The sequence below is a fragment of the Hippocampus guttulatus genome, chromosome 1, assembly GCF_054856545.1.
Source record: "Hippocampus guttulatus isolate MCC_2025c chromosome 1, RoL_Hgut_1.0, whole genome shotgun sequence".
In the NCBI taxonomy this organism is placed as follows: domain Eukaryota; kingdom Metazoa; phylum Chordata; class Actinopteri; order Syngnathiformes; family Syngnathidae; genus Hippocampus; species Hippocampus guttulatus.
The window spans coordinates 35,422,719-35,435,562 of record NC_141261.1 but is presented as its reverse complement, the minus strand read 5'-3'; the positions used below and the strand labels follow the sequence as shown (position 1 = coordinate 35,435,562).

General features: G+C 45.7%; 1 protein-coding gene and 1 pseudogene across 2 annotated transcripts in view; one reads left to right on the top strand and one right to left on the bottom strand.

The window, feature by feature from the left end:
* Positions 1 to 12,844, bottom strand: part of LOC147211532 (interleukin-1 receptor accessory protein-like 1) — a 223,483-nt gene that overhangs the window by 132,150 nt on the left and 78,489 nt on the right. The window lies entirely within an intron of this gene.
* On the top strand, positions 4,986 to 10,675 carry LOC147211533 (uncharacterized; annotated as a pseudogene).

Genomic DNA, 12,844 nt, shown 5'->3' with positions numbered 1-12,844 from the left:
GGGGGTCTTGGGCACTGGGACCAGGCACGAAGTTTTCCACAGCTGTGGAACTCTGCCCAGCTTCAGGCTCAGGTTGAACATGCGTGCTGGACAATGTCACACAGCTGGTCAGAGCAGGTCCTGAGGAGCCGGGAACTGATCTTGTCTGGACCTGCTGCCTTCCTCACATTCATCTTTCTCAGTTGGTTCCTCACCTGCTCTGTTGTGACGGACAGGCAGGAACCAGGTGACAGACTGTGTTGTTGAGAGCTGGTCGAAAGAGGAGGGGGAGGAGAAGAAGTCCTCAGTGAGAGTGGTTGCAGTTGGTGGTTGGGGGAAGGGACAGACGACTGGTCGAAACGGTTGAAAAAAATGGTTCAGTCCATCTGCCCAGTCCTTGTCCTTCTCAGTCAATGTCTTTGGGCTGTCATGGCCTGAGATGGTTTTCAGGCCCCTCCAGACATCAGTGACATTGCTGGCCTGTAACTGGTCCTCCAATTTCATCCTGTATGTCTTCTTCCCCTCTATGATCTTTCTTCTCAGCCGAATCTGCACGGCCTTCAGCTGCTCTCTGTTTCTCGACATAAAAGCTCTCTTCTTCTCCTTCAGGAGGGCCTTTATGTCGGGATTAATCCATGGTTTGTTGTTGGAAAAACACCGCACAGTTCTGGTGGGTACGGTGTTCTCCTCACAGAAGTTTATGTAGTCCGTGATGGTGTCAGTGAGTGCATTAATGTCCTCCCCATGAACCTCGCTGAAGAGTCCCCACCTGGTTGTGTCGAAGCAGTCCCGCAGAGCATCTTCAGCTTCCATGGACCATTTCCTGACCATTCTGGTCACAGTTGGCTGTCTGTGCAACAGGGGTTTGTACACAGGCTCGAGAAATACCAAGTTGTGGTCTGCTCTTCCAAGAGGGGGGAGGGGGAGGGGTTTATATGCCTCCTTGGTATTGGCATAAAACAAGTCCAAAATTTTATTGTCTCTAGTGGCACAGGTTACATATTGCGTGAAGGTTGAAAGGGAGGACGTCAGAGAGACATGGTTGAAGTCCCCAGAGATGATCAGCAGGGCGTTGGGGGACAGTGTTTGCAGCCTGTTCACGACAGTCATCAGGGCACCACACGCTGCATCAACATTAGCCGACGGGGGGACGTACACTGTCACAGCTATGACGTGTGAGAATTCCCTCGGGAGATAATGGGGCCTGAGGCTAATGGCTAGCAGCTCAATGTCCCGGCTGCAGAGTTTGTCTTTGATCGTGAATTGCCCCGGATTGCACCATTTGTCGTTCACAAAAACAGCCAATCCCCCACCTTTTCTCTTTCCACTCCCTTCATTCCTGTCTGCACGTATGAATTGGAAGCCTTCCAACTCGGCATGTGTGTCCGGAGTGATCACTGTTAGCCACGACTCCGTGAGTAGCATTAGGCTAGCCTCGCGGTACTCCCTTTGATGTTGCGTTAGCGCCGCCAGCTCATCCATCTTGTTAGGGAGCGATCTTACATTCGCCATGATGACGGACGGGAGGACATGTCTGTACCTTCTCCTCCTTGTGCGACGGTCCTTCCCGGCTCGACACCCTCGTCTCCTCCTCTTGAACTCGCGTGGGATATCCGGTTTGTCACCGGCCAGTAGCCCGCTGTTAGCCCGCCATGCTAACAGCTGGTCCTTACTGTAAACAATGGAGTTGCGTGTGCTATCGGGATCTCCGTTCACACGATACGTAAAAAGATAAAAGCAAATAAATGAGATGAGCAGAAATGAAGCTGCCCCCCCCCCCCCCCGTAGGTTTGGGGTACAAAACCACGCAAAACAAAACGGGAAGAAGAAATAAATAAAGTAAAAGGACGAAAAGAAACTCAAATGGGGATATGCGCTGCTGGAGAGGCAGCCACTCAGGGGGCGCCATCATAAAAAAAAGGCATGACCTTAAAAAGACTCACATTTGAAAACCCTCCACTGTTGATAAATTAAAGCAGTCCTGCACAAAGAGTGGGACAAAAATTCAGTATCTTCAAAGAGATGTGAATGATTGCCAGCTATAAGAAATCGCTTGAGTCGTTGCTGATGACCCACTTAGTTATTAGGTTTAGGGGGCAATTACTTCTCCACACAAGGGTAGGTAACTTGAAATATTTCTTTTCCTTAATGAATAAAATCAGCATTTAAAAACTGATATTTACATTTGTTAGGTGATCTGAAACATTAAAATGAGGAAACTGCAAGAAAATGTTATCATTAATTTAAAAGTGTGATCAAATCATGCAGAAGCAATTCAGTTCTAAGCTAGGTCTAATATTTCGCCATTTGCCCACCGTGCCATCCTGTTATATCTTACCCCAGCAGCATCTTCGACACCCGCCTTGACTGAAAAGCTCTGTCGAATTTGCACCCATCATATCGCTATCAACTGGTAGTCCATGGACTGATCTGAAGTCGATCATGAGTGGTGGAAGGGGAAATGAAGAAAAAAAAAGGTGTGTCTTTGTGTGTGTTATTAATATTATATATTTTTGTCTTCGTGTATACTGCACCCAAAGCATCCTATAAGTTCCACGTTCCCAAAAACATATTTTAAAAAATCAAATGAAATTTAAAAAAGCAAGTCACCTTTAACCTACGGTGGTGCACCAGAAATTATTGGCGGTCAGCAGTATGCATTTGCAGCCTGCGATCAGAGCTGTTGCGAGCTATCTTTTTCTTTAATTCTTCTCATTCAAAGTTTGTCTGATCTGGAATTCACCGATGGCACCGGTGAAGAAAGGGAATCTGGAGTGCCAGAAGAAGCATTTTAAAATGGTGCATGTGAGCTACGATAGTTCATGCACTTAACACGCTGGTTTTTTGGTGCTGGCAAGAGTGGCTGCCTCAGTTACGCACTCTCTAGTATTGCCTTTGTTTTTGTCATTTTCGTTCATTTTTGGCGACTTTATGCCACTTACTTACTTGAGAGAAGACTTGCTAAGCATTAGGGCATAGGTGTCAAACTCAGGTCCTGGAGGGCCGCTGTCCTGCATGTTTTCTAAGTATCCCTGTTGCAACACACCTGATTCAAATGATCATATCATCAGTAATCACTGTGCAAGCCTGACATTGAACCTGTTCATTTGAATCAGGTGTGTTGCAACAGGGAGACTTGGAAAACATGCAGGACAGCGGCCCTCCAGGACCTGAGTTTGACACCTATGCATTAGGGAGTCCACACCCTGACTTGTGTCACCAACACACGCAAACCCACAAGGTTCCATCCATTTTCCGAACTGCTTAATCCTCACTAGGGTCGCGGCGGGTGCTGGAGCCTATCCCAGCCGTCTTCGGGCAGTAGGCGGGGGACACCCTGAACCGGTTGCCAGCCAATCGCAGGGCACACAGAGACGAACAACCATGCGCACTCACACTCACACCTAGAGACAATTTAGTGTGTTCAATCAGCCTGCCATGCATGTTTTTGGAATGTGGGAGGAAACCGGAGCACCCGGAGAAAACCCACGCAGGCCCGGGGAGAACATGCAAACCCCACACAGGGAGGCCGGAGCTGGAATCTAACCCAGTACCTCTGCACCGTGAAGTCGACGTGCTAACCACTGGACTATCGGGACCCACAAGGTTATTCGGAGTTAATAGCTGGCGGGGCGGCTACACTGTATGGAGCATGAAAACGCCACCTGAAAAGGGGAAAGACAGCTAGTCAAGCTACGTCAGCGTGGATTTGGAAGCCCACTCCCATCGATCAATCTTGCTAATCTATATTCTCTGCCAAACAAGATGGATGAACTTCTTCTTTCCCAAGGACCAACAAAATCTTTGCACATTCTGCTGCGCTCTGCTTCACCAAAACCTGGCTCAGCGACCGCCACTGGGATGCCGTGCTGCACCTACCCAGTTTCTGTCTCCACCGAGTGAACCGTGACACTGAACTGTCGGGGAAATCAAAAGGTGGTGGAATATGCTTCAAGAATGGTGCACTGATTTCACAAAGCTCAACGTACACTGCAGCCCGGACTTGGCGTCACTGTTTCTGAAGTGTAAGCCATTCGACCCAACACGTGAGTTTGCCTGCTTCATACTCACGGGTGTTTTCATCCCAGCACAAGCTAACGAGAATACAGCTCACAAATGCCGCCTGACCAAGTAAACAAACTCGAGCTAAAGCATCCAGAGTCACCCCTTATCATTTTGGCCGATTTTAATCGAGCACAACTTAACCATGAACTTCCCAGGTATAAGCAGCATATTGATTGTTTCACCAGAGAAGTCGACATTCTGGACCATTGCTGCACGACACTTAAAAGAATCATACAGATCTGTTGCCCATGCAGCATTGGGGGTTTCTAGTCACTGTTTAACCCACTTAATTCCAACATATAGGCACAGACCCAAATGTATAAAACCGGTTGTCAAGACTGTGAAGAGATGGACCAAGGAAGCAAAGCTGGCATTACAAGAATGCTTGGGCTGCATTGACTGAGGCATCTTTGAAACTTCAACTGGCAGCCTGGACAAATACACACGCACTGAAATATCACATATTTTCTGTGAGGAAATGTGTGTACCAATAAAATCCTTCCACTGCTGAATTCAGGCAATTTAGAAAAGAGAAAGGGGCCACCTTTAGAAGTGGAGATAGGGCACATTTCAAACACGCCTGAAACCAATTGACAAAGAAATTGTCATTGCAAAGAGAAGCTATTCAGAGAGGCTGAAAACCACTAACCACTCTGCATCTGTGTGGAATGCCCTGAAAGCAGTTACAAACTACGGGACACCATACCCCCAAGCAGTGAACAATTAGGGACAGGTTGATGATCTAAACATGACTTTCTGCTGATTCGAAAAGGGCACCTCCACTTCTCACACCTGACCACCCCCACCAGTAACTACCTTATTCACACCCCAGACTCCATTCCCTGCCCTGGAGATCCACGAACAGGACGTGAGATGGCTCCTGCCTGAAAGTCTGCGCTGACCAGTTGGCTCTGGACTTCATACAGATCTTCAATGGATCCATGGAGCTGTGTGAGGTCCCATCCTGCATCAAACAGTCTGCCATCATCCCAGTCCCCAAGAAACTAGCAACATCGGAACTGGACGACTGTCGCTCTGACATTTGTGGTCATGAACGCCAACGAAACAACATCACTGGATCACTGAAGGACCCCATGCAGGTCAGTGGACAACGCAGTCAACATAGGGCTGCATTACATCCTGGAGCACCTTGACGGCACAGGGATCTACGCAAGGATCCCGTTTGTGGACTTCAGTTCTGCGTTCAACACCATCATTCCAGACCTCCTCACCTCCTAGCTTTTCCAGCTAAGTGTCTAAGTCTCTAAGATTTGCCAGTGGATCTTCAGCTTTCTGACAGAAAAGATACAACAGGTGAGGCTGGGAAGAACAACATCATCAACATGCACCATCAGCACTGGGGCCCCTCAAAGATGTGTCCTCTCTCCACTGCTCTTCTCCCTCTCCACGAACAACTGCACCTCAAAGCGACCCAGCCATCAAACTCATCAAGTTTGCAGACGACACCACAGTCGTCTGCCTCTTCAAAGACGGTGACGGGTCTGCATACTGACAAGACGTGGAGCAGCTGGAGCTTTGGTGGAGCCAACACAACCTGGAGCTGAACACACTCAAGACTCTAGAAGTGATCATGGACTTCAGGAAACATAATTCACCACCCTGCCTCTTACACTATCCAACTGTCCTGTGTCAACCGTCGAGACCTTTGAGGTCCTGAGAATCACAGTCTCTCAGGACATGAAGTGAGACGCCAACATTAACTCCATCTTCAAAAAGGCCCAGCACAGGATGTACTTCCTGAGGCTGCTGAAGAAGCATGGCCTGCCGCAGGAGCTGCTGAGACAGTTTTCCACAGCAGTCATCGAATCAGTCCTATGTTCCTCTATCGCAGTCTGGTTTGGGTCTGCCACAAAAAAGGACAAAACTGCAACAGATAGTTAGGACTGCAGGCAAAAAAAAAAAAAATCATCGGTACTGCCCTACCACCTCTCCCATTACAGACTTACACACTGCTAGTTACACAATGGTTGTTTTCAAGTACTCTATAAATACAGTTGAGTTGAGTAAGGGCATAGAAAATCCTACTGGACCCCTCACACCCTGGCCACCAACGTTTCTAACGACTCAAATCTATAGTGGCTCTTTGCATTTTTAAACACTCTTGTGGAAGAGTAGTACCACACTGGTCATTGTAGCTCCAGTTCCATAAATACTTGAACAATTGTCGTTGATCAATATTCCATAGCACCAGACACTTTAACGCGCTCAAGGGCTTTCTCTCTAAATTTTGTCCTACAATTACTGCTACTGGTCACCGCACAAAAATGGTGCGACGACTATCTGCACCAACTGCACAACCATCATAGAATTGTATTGCTGATCACTTTATCGCTGCTCAATGACTGCACATTGTCACACAGCTGTGATTGGGTGGTACGACTGCAAAATTACATTATGGAACGTCTTCCGATACTTATATTTCAGGGGTGGGTAATTCCAGTCCTGGAGGGCAGATGATCGGATCATCAGCAAGCTCTGTGGAAGCCTGATATTGAACCTGTTCATTTGAATCAGATGTGTTGCAACAGGGAGAGATGGAAAACACGCAGGATAGCGGCGCTCCAGGACTGGAATTGGCCACCCATGCCTAATTGTTTTGCAATCATGGACTCAAGATAAAGTACCCTCTAGAATTTAAGTCATATCACCATCCTTCACTGTTTGCCGCCAATGTTTCAGCATTTGGACAAAAAATTCCATTCAGGGAGAGATGGAAAACATGGGCCACCCAATAATTGTTAGGGTGCATGTCCCCTCCATTTCTGACAGGAATCTTTACCTCCCTCATTTATTCGGCCTTGGTCTTTCCACCACTTTTAATTAAGTAACATCAAAGAAGCAGTGACCCATTGAGAGTACATATTTTAAAGAGCCTTTTTTTCCACAAGCATTGATGAAGCAGACAGAAAGTCATGTAAGTCAGCCCTTTCGATGGCAATAATAAAGCCACATCCACTGTCTTTCATGGGTCAGAAACTTTAAATTTAAAAGTAAACTGTAATTATGATGAATTATATTGTGCGGTGACTTGGGTTTCTATTTAGGCTCCATCTTTCTGCAGCGTCCAACTTTTGAATCCATCTACCATCAGTGCCTAGCCCACATCTGTATATACCTGTGCATTCACACCTACATTCACACCATCACTGAGTGGGAACTGTTCCCACGCTGCCATGCTGTGTACCACCACACCATCAGCAACATAGCTGCAATTATTATTTTATTATTCTTTTCCATTTTCGTATGTCTAACGTTCTATGTGGTAACCGCCATGAATGGTGGAGCAGAACCCTAGCACCCCCTACAAACCAGCTGCCACTGCTACCCACCTCCCAAAGAACGTTCTGCCCCACAAAGATTCCTCCACCAACACCTAATTAAAAGGTAGGTCAAGCCCAAAAAAAATTCTTTACAATCATATACAGGTACATGCACCTTCTCTAGTCCAAACACTGCATTCTGATTCATAGTGTGTTTGTGGAATATGAGATAAGAAGTAAAACCCATGCATTTTAGTCCATCTCAGGGGGCGGCTGTTTTACCTGTCAGGTGAAATCCCAGTTGCTCAGGGCTCAGGTAACGGCCAATCACGGTTCACCGCTTTTCTGAAGCTCAGCCATGATTGTCTATTCCCTGGACCCTGAGCAACTGTGATGTCATTGTAAGTCAAGTGGCAAAATGACCGGCCCCTGAGATGGACAAAAATGGGGGCATTTTACTGCTTAACTCATATTCCACAAATGCAATAGCAATCAGAATGTTGTGTTTTGACTAGTGGGGTCGCATAGAACATTTTCTTGAAATTAACAATTTTGGGTTAACTTCCCTTTTAAGGTACTCTTTTCTGGAAACTGAAATATGGTCAACATTTACTGCATATGAGAGGCAGAATTGTTGCTACTGCTCTTGAAATATTGCTTAATAAATTGTGTACACAACGTTGAGCCCTGTCTGGATATGTGAAATAGAGGCAAGACAAGGAGAGACAATGGAAGGGACAGGAGGCACTGTAAAGGCAGATTGGAAGAGACAGACCACCCCAGACTCTAAGACTTTGTGAGAGTCCATCAGCTGCATGCATATTCATGTAGCACTGCGCAAATTCCTCTGATGAGGCAGCTGCCAAGGTCACCAGAGATTACTGAGACCATGACTAAACAGGCCATCCACTGAGCAAGCCCCCCCTACCCACCGCAACACCTCGCCGCAGCCTCCAACCATCCCATCCAATTCAACGGCTGAGTGCAGTAACATACCAACAAGTTTCCCCTCTCTCGATGATCTGTGAGTAAGTGAGGCGGACTGAATATTTGAATTTTGATGAGGGTGCGCATAATAATGAGGGCTGGAATGATATGACAAGACAGAGACTTTTGTAGCTTCATTGCCACCCGGCATTTTATATGACAGAAAAGGAGGGCCATTTTCCAGATATCAAAAATGAACATCTAACGCATTCACGACAATTTTAATTATTAATTGCTGATTTTAGACAAGTCCCTTACAAGTGTAACAAATGCATTCAATGAAGCATTGTGTATTACAGCTCCTAACAGCCCTTGTAAAGGCCAATATGCTGATCCACTCTCGCCAACTTGACTGTTATTTAAAGCATAGCAAACTCGCACCAGCACCACCTCTTCAAGGATAACCAGAAGCAATTCGTTTACGAACGTGATTTCACTTTAGTTTACATATTTAAATGTTCAGATATTAAGATTCGAATGAGGCAAAATAACATGCTTTTTCTCTCAAATATGTTGTTATAATAATTTGTTTCATATGTACTGTAATTATTTTCTGTATAAAAATTAATATGGTGTTCAAAAAGTCTTTTTTCAAACTTGAGTCTTGAAAAAGAGGGGGTCGTCTTATAATCAGGGCCGTCTTATATTTGGGCCAATACGGTATATTCACTTTTTTTAAATGAAGGAAATCAAGTGTAACTTTGATTTTACCGCTTTTAGAGAATATTTAACATTAGGCCTATTCTGTTTTTACTGTGAAATCTGTTTTAAAGAAATGTTATGAACCATTTGTGATGAGCCTATTTTCACTCATTGTCTTAGAAATGTGTGTTCTGATTTGAACTTTCCTAGTACAAAACCACCCGTGATAAATGAAAATCCGCGAGGTAGCGACCAATTAACATATACACTGTATATAAAAAAATAGCCCCACGTGGGCCTTTGCGCTTCAGCAGAGCGCACTAACACTCACACACACACACACACACACACACACACACACACACACACAGGCCACTGATCCCACTGGCGTGCAGCAGCCTGATTATGATTAGTCAATTAAGGTTGTATAGACAATTAAGGATGGAGAGACCTGCTTTTGTTCTTATAAGTCTCTCTGTCTCTCTCTCTCTCCCTCTCTCTCTCTCTTTCTCTCAGCAACACACAAACACTCACCTGCACGCCCATTCGTGCACGCGCACACACACACACATGCCCCACGTGGACCTTCCGCGCTTGAGCAGAGTGCGCGCACACACTAGCACAAATAGTAAACAACACTTAGACACAGATTTTTGCAACTTCAAAAAAAAAAAAAGTTAAAACAATTTTTTTTTTATAATTGTTTGAAAAAATCCGCGATGCACCGAAGCCGCGATAAACGAACCGCGAAATAGCGAGGGATCACTGTATAGTTAATTCAATGATACTTTATCTGCCTTAATGCTTCCCCTCAATGTGCCAATAAAAGCTACATCACAGAATGTGCTCTTTATGGTTTTGGAAAAAAAACTTCATGACTGACAAGCCAACATCTTTCAAAACATTTCGGGCACCAGTATCCCCAGTCATCTTTATCCACTCTGTGTGCAAACAAACAAAACAAGCATGACATCAACTCCTTGATTGGCCTTGACAAGGATCGACTGCAATGACATTGGAATGTCATTTGGACTAGATGTGGGAAAATGATTTCTAGGAGAGGGAAGATGAACACATTCAAAAGGATTGAACTACTTGGCAGCATAACATATGTGCAAGACAGCTACAAATATTTTGGAATTCCACAGGCAAATAGGAACCATGAGGAGGCAGCTCAAAGTGGGGCCCACAGCCAAATACTGTACCTCAGGTGAGGCAGATCCTGAACAATCAGCTGAATGGCAAGAGTAAGATCCAAGCCATTAACAACCCCTCTCTACCAGTGATCAGATATCCTGATGGCATAATTCCCTAGTCAGTGATAGATATGCAAACCACTGATATCAAGACAAGAAAGGTCCTTTCAATGCACGGAGGGTTCCACCCCAAGTGCAGCATCCTGAGAGTGTAAACAAATCAGAAACAGTGGGGCCATGGGCTAGAGAGCACCATCGGCACTATCCAGGATGAAACATCAGGCCTCCAAAAAGATGATGGCCGCCAGGGACGACGGCCTGCTTAGTGAATGACTCAGGCAACAGAAACCTAGGAGGAAGAAGGAGCCAGATGAACTGTCACGGAAAGACAAGGCCCTGCATGACATATATCACTGAAAAAGTGTAGAAGTGGCTGACATTGAGAAAACATATTGGTGGCTGGAAAAGGCCGGACTGAAAACAGCACAGCAGCACGAATCATCGCAGCACAAGAACAGGCCCTAAACACAAGAGCAATAGAGGCAATAGAGGAGTCTACCAAATCTGACAGGACCCCAGTTTCAGGCTGTGCAAAGAAGCCTAAGACACACTGCAGCATATGACAGCAGAGTGTAGGATGCTGGCAACCAAGGCATACATAGAGCAGCATAAACAGGTAGCAAAAAGAGTGTAACATCTGGAACATCTGTACCTAATATGGATTAGAGGTACCAGAATCAAGATGGTTGAGAACAACCAGGCCAAGGTCCTGTGGGACATCCGGATTCATCCAGCCTGACATAGTGGAGGTGGATAAACATCAGACGACAACACTCAGCACGCACACACACAAAACCCTCAAAAAAGAAATTCTCCTGACACCACTTGCGGTTGATTTGGGATCAGTTTGCAGTCTACCAGTTGTCCGCGATCGATTGGTGCAAACCAAAATACACAAAGAACCCAACATGTTAATGTATTAAACCACAGCAGGGTATATGATCAAGATGTCTCACTGCGGTTTCATGATGCAGTGTCACTTTATGGAGCTCCTTAAACCAAATTAGCATCTCCACAAATTTCGTTGCAGATCGCTGAGCCACAGCTCAAAAGTCACATTTAATTTTTCACAGCTATGGTTGTGAAAAGTAGAATTCCCGAAGTGACATGAAGCTGCATTTCAAGTGTGGGGAGCATTCAAGAAGGCCAGCCATTGAGGAAAGGTGGGGCAGGGTCAAGGCTAAATCCTTGTTAAACAAGTTTGATAAATCAATTCAAACTAAACTGCACCTTGGAATTTAAGATTAGCCCGGAAACTGCTCTATACTCATAATCTGCATAAAATAAATGTTAGGGGAACTGCAAATTGCTGACATGAAAGAATGTGCTATAAAAATGTTATCTGTGTGTTTGTGTGTGTGTGTGTGTGTTTGTGTGTGTGTGTGTGTATATATATACAGTATATATACTGTATCAGTGGCTAGAGAGGGCTGGCCTGAAGGACAGCACAGAGGCACTCATCCTGGCTGCTCAGGAGCAGGCCCTGAGCACCAGAGCCATTGAGGCCCAGATTTTCCACACCAGACAAGACCCAAGGTGTAGGTTGTGCAAAGAGGCACCTGAGACGATCCAACACATAACTGCAGGGTGTAAGATGCTGGCAGGGAAAGCCTACATGGAACGCCATAACCAGGTGGCTGGCATAGTCTACCGAAACATCTGTGCGGAGTATGGACTGGAAACCCCAAGGTCAAAATGGGAAACACCTCCGAAGGTGGCGGAGAATGACCGAGCGAAGATCCTGTGGGATTTCCAGATCCAGACTGACAAGATGGTAATGGCGAACCAACCAGATATCGTGATCATAGATAAAGGGCAGAGGAAAGCCGTTGTAGTGGATGTAGCGGTCCCAAGTGATGGAAACATCAGAAAGAAGGAGCACGAGAAACTCGAGAAATACCAAGGGCTCAGAGAGGAGCTGGAGAGAGCCTGGAAGGTCAAGGTGACAGTCGTGCCTGTGGTGGTCGGAGCACTCGGGGCAGTGACCCCCAAACTAGATGAGTGGTTGCAACAGATCCCGGGAACAACATCGGACATCTAAGTCCAGAAATGTGCAGTGCTGGGAACAGCAAGGATACTGCGCAGAACCCTCAAGCTTCCTGGCCTCTGGTAGAGGACCCGAGCTGAATGAGGGACGGACACCACCCGAGGGGTGAGACGAGGATTTTTTTTTATACTGTATGTATATATATATATATATATATATACACTGTATATATATATGCAGGGGTGTGCAGAGCCCAGATCATGTGGATTAGTACATTTTGCGGTATCAAAGTCATTATTGTTCACATGCCACATTCTGCCTAATTTGATGTCAGGTGCACTGAACCAGTAAAATCATGCCATAATGAATCAAATTAATCTTCAGTGTATGCTGACTTTTACCCAAAGTCTGTTATGAGTGGCTTGATCTCACCGGTGAGCTGTGTGTCGTTTTGACAGAGTGCTTGGTGTCACTGTCTCGTTGAATGATGAGGGATTTCCCAATCACTTTGGTTGCATCGTTCTTTAAATTGTCAGACACAATTAGCTAAAGAGTTCTGAGTTCATTTTGTTCCTGTGTTACATCAATACAGATAAGTGAGCCCCTCCCAGATGAAGCCATTCAAGCCCAAGCAAGACGTTACCGCC